The sequence below is a fragment of the Trachypithecus francoisi genome, unplaced genomic scaffold (assembly GCF_009764315.1).
Source record: "Trachypithecus francoisi isolate TF-2019V2 unplaced genomic scaffold, Tfra_2.0 Lachesis_group10, whole genome shotgun sequence".
Classification (NCBI taxonomy): Eukaryota; Metazoa; Chordata; class Mammalia; order Primates; family Cercopithecidae; genus Trachypithecus; species Trachypithecus francoisi.
In genome coordinates this window covers 15,941,938-15,946,755 of record NW_022681455.1, presented here as the reverse complement: position 1 = coordinate 15,946,755, position 4,818 = coordinate 15,941,938, and positions in this window count along the sequence as shown.

Genomic DNA, 4,818 nt, shown 5'->3' with positions numbered 1-4,818 from the left:
GGGAAACTCCAACACTTCAGTGGCCAGAGTTTTTAGTGAGGTTTCATTACAGAGGCATGATTGATTGAATCATTGGCTACACGATTGAAATCAATCTCAACTCAAGACCCTCTTCACACTCCAAGTGTCTGGAAATCAGCCTGATACCATGTGGCTCAAAGACCAAACCTGCTAATCACATAGTTGGTTTTCCTGGCATGACCAGCCCTGTCGTTTTTTTTTTCTTTTTGAGACAGGGTTTCACTCTGTCACCCAGGCTGGAGTGCAATGGTGCAATCTCAGCTCACTACAACCTCACCTCCCAGGCTGAAGTAATTATCCAGCCTCAGCCTTCTGAGTAGCTGGGATTATAGGCGTGTGCCATGACACCCAGCTCATTTTTGTATTTTTAGCACAGATAGGGTTTTGCCACATTTGCCATGCTGGTCTCCAACTCCTGAGCTCAAATTGATCCACTGGTCTCGAACTCCTGAGCTCAAAGCAATCCACTTGCCTCGGCCTCCCAAAGTGCTGGAATTATAGGCATGAGCCACCATGCTGGCCCTCCTCCTCTTGTTAGTCATCTGGAGTCATTTCATTAGCAAAAACTATCAGGGCCCACTATGAATAGCAAAGACACTCCTATTGCTTGGGAAATTCCAAAAATTTATAATCTCCCTCCAAGGTACAGAGATAATGACCAGATAAATTCTTCATGATGCAACAACTCCCTCTTGCAGATCCAATGACCCAGAGTTGTACCTCTCAGCAGCATTCAACATAGTGAATTGCTTTCTGTTTCTTGCAAGTTTCCTCACTGAGCTCTCAACTGTCCTCCTACCCCACTGGCTATGGCTTCTCTTTTGCTGGATTCTTCCCTAAGCATCCTTCCGGCCTTTAAGTCTCAGAGTGCCCAGGCCTCTCCTTTGTATGTTCTTTCAGCCAGTCCCATGCCTTTAATTAACAAAAGTACACTGATGACCCCAAATCTTTATTATAAATCCAATCACTCCCATGAGCACCAGGCTTATCTAGCCAACTCCTTACTCCACCTGGACATCTGAAGGGCCTCGAACTTAACACATCTATTAGCAGAAAATGTGTCTTGTCCATTCCTGGTGTTCTCTTCCTGTGAAAGCAGTTCAATTCATGGAACTCTAGGCCTCACTCTGCCCTTAACTCACTCCACTGCCTCGGGGGTTCTGATGAGTCAAGTCTGGGCATGCTCACTTGGGAGCAGAGAACACATGTTTTCTCCTGTGCTCAAAGATTCACTGAGGAGCTCGACCTGGACAGCGTTGCCTGGGGCTGAGAGGTAAGTTGGCCTAATTCTGGAGTTTGGTTAGGGGGTGATTTGATCCCACTCTAAGCGGCTACACCCAGTTGTCCTCTATCAGTAGTGAAAGTAATATTTCAGTGCCTATCTCTAGTCTTTCTTTTATTTCTCAGGCAGAGAAGAGGGGTGGCACTCATGAGGGATCCCTTTAAGGTCCCCCACCAATGCCCACAGCTCTTGATTTCCATCGCTGAACATGAATCTATCTAAGCAAATGACAATTCACTCCTTCCAGTTGCTCAGATTCATTACTGACTGTTCTTTCTCTAAATACATCCTGAAATCTGGCTACTTTCCACCACCCCCACGTCTATGAGGCTATTTCAAGCTAAATCCTCTCTCATCTGCCCTACTCAAGTGGCCTCCTAACTGGTCTCCCGACTCCCACTCTCCTCTGCTTATGGTTCGGTTTTTTACACAGCAGCCAGAGTTATTGATCTTACAGAAATGAAGTTCAGACATGGCATTCCCCTGTGGCTTCCCATCATACTTAGAACCCTGGGCTTTCACACATGACTTGGCCCTGACTCTCCATCCTCATTTCCCACCACTCTGCCCTGTGCTCTCCATCTCCAGGCACAGTGCAGGCTCCTCCTGGAGGACTCTGAGCTCCCTCTGCCTGAAGCATCCTGCCCAGACATCATGTCTCATTCGCTTGCACCCCTCGAGTCTCTGCCCAAATGCCACATCTCAGTGTGTTGAGATTCCTTTCTAAAGAGCTGACACAATCCTTAGTACTCCACGACCTCTGATTCTTTTCACTACTTATTTATTCCATATGTACTGATTTTATTTATGTTTCTCCCTATTAATAGGGGGTATATTAGTCTTCTGGGGCTCCCATAATGAAATACCATAGGCTGAGTGGCTTCAACAACAGACATTTATTTTCTCACAGTTCTGCAAACTGGAGGTCCATGATCAAGGTGCTGTCAGGGTTGGTTTCTGGTGAGGGCTCTCTTCCTGGTTTGTAGACCATTGCCTTCTTGCTTTGTCTTCACATGGCCTTTCCTCTATGCACATGTAGAGAGAGAGAGGGAGGTCTCTAGTGTCTCTTCCTTTTTTTTTTTTTTTTTTTTGAGATGGTCTTGCTGTGTTGCCAGGCTGGAGTGCAGTGGTGTGATCTCAGCTCACTGCAACCTCTGCCTCCAGGTTTAAGCGATTCTCCTGCCTCAGCCTCCCAAGTAGCTGGGACTACAGGCGCGCGCCACCATGCCCAGCTAATTTTTTTTTTTTTTTTTAGTAGAGACGAGGTTTCACCATGTTGGCCAGGATGGTCTTGATCTCTTGACCTCATGATCCGCCTACCTCAGCCTCCCAAAGTGCTGGGATTCCAGGCGTGAGCCACCGTGTCTGGCTGTCTCTTCCTCTTTTTATAAAAATACTACTTCATCGAATTAGGGCCCTACCCTTATTACCTCCTCCCAAAGGCCTCGATAATGGGAAGTAATCTCCTTGATGGTGAAGACTGTCTTCTTTGTTTACTCTAATAACTCGACACTTTGTTCAGTGCGTGGCATATGGTAGGCACACAGGATTGTTGTTGGGAAAAAAAATATCAAAAGCATCAGCTTTGGAACCACATCAGTGTGGATTCTAGCCCTAACTCAGCAACTTACTAGCTGTGTGACCTCAAACAACTAAATCGCTCTTAGCCTGTGCCGTGGGATAAGGCTTCTACTCTGCAAAATGGGGGTAGCAATAATGTTGTTGTGGAGATTAAACGAGAAAGTGTATGAAAAGGTCTTAGCATGGTTCATGACACAAAGTAAGAACATAATATGGGATAGCTGCTAACAATATTATCAATATACTTATACCCATCTCACATGTGGTAAAAGGGTCACCTGACTTTACAGGAGTTGCCCACCCAATATCCATTATCCATCATCTCCGTCTCCCTTATTACCAAAACTCCTATGTTCTTGACTGCAACAATGTTCTTGGTTAATAGCACTACATTTCCCAGCCTCTCTTGCAGGCAGTGATGGCTGTGGCGTGTAGCTCTGGCAGATGTTACAAAAACAGCAGTACCTAGATGTTGGGTTGCCAGATTAGCAAATAAAAATACAAGACCCACAGCTAAATTTGAATTTGAGATAAACAATAAACAACTTTTTATTATAAGTATGTCCTAAATATTGCATGAGGCATACTTATAATAAGAAATTATTTGTGGTATATGTGCAATTTCAATTTAACAGGGCATCCTGGATTTTATCTAGGAACACTTCTTGGATTGGGACATTTGAGAAATTTCCTTAGATGATGTATCAAGGTTCTTCATAGAAACAGAACCAATAAGGTGTGTGTTATAATATATCATGATGGCCTTGTGTGTCCATATTTCACTACTCTGTGAAGTGTTCGTTACGCAGAGGCTGTGCTGGATAGGTCAGCACGATCTTTTTCACCTAATTGTTCAAAGCAGTAACCAGACACTGAACTATATCAGCAGTCAACCCACCAAACGAGTCCCACTCATTGCATCTGTACCTCTTTCCTGCTCCTTCCAGATATTCCTACAACCACAGAGCACTGTCAGCTACTGCCATGGGCAGAACTGAGAGGCCACCCAGGGCCCAGACATAAAAGAAATCCAAAGCAACTTGTATACAAGCAGTACACTAGCAAAGACTGGTGACTTCCATTTCTGTGGCATAGCCACATTGTTTTGGAATTCATAAAAAATGCATGGATGATGTAAACACTAAAGAGTAAAGGCTATGAATTTGCTCAGCTGTCCAGAGACCCTCCTATAGACAAAGCTAAGCTACTTAAGTGCTTGTTCATGGCTATAATTTGGCAATTCTGCTCCTCTGGCCAAGGGACTGAATCAAAACTAAAATTATGCTTTAACCTTGACTCTGAGGTGTAGATGGCTAGTTCAGGGCCTTGGTCCCTGAGCTCATCGAGATGGTAAGATTTTTGAGATTGAGGAGCTTGTCCTCACCATCTTTGAATCTCTTGCATTCCCTACTGCTGAGCTTCATTTATAATCGGACTCAATAAACTTGGGTTGGTTCATTGGCACATATTACTGAAAAGTGATTGGGCTTCTGCGAGTTTGGCATGTGATTGAATGGCGGTAATAGTTTATTAATATACAGTTAGCTTGTAGGTTATGAAAAGAATGTCTAAAACATACAAAGAGCTTTCTAGAAAATTTGTTTCAGTTTATAGCACTAGAGGGGAGAAAAAAGTCATAGATAATTTCAAATAATAATAGGAAAAAAGGTGTCTTGCTGTTACTAGTAGAGCTGTTTTGCTGATCCCGACATCAGTCCCTGTCTCGTGGCTGGGAAGATGCTCCAGTTACAATAGACTCATGCACAGACACCTGTGAGCTCCGCAGCTGGGAAAACAGCCTAGATACCTGACCATGCTGCAGGACAAACCATCAGACAGTTTATATGCTGGGAGTGATAAATTTCTACAAGCTGTGTCACGAGTCATCTACAGAGGCAGTTTGTGAATGACTTTCCTTACAAAGTTGGGTTCCT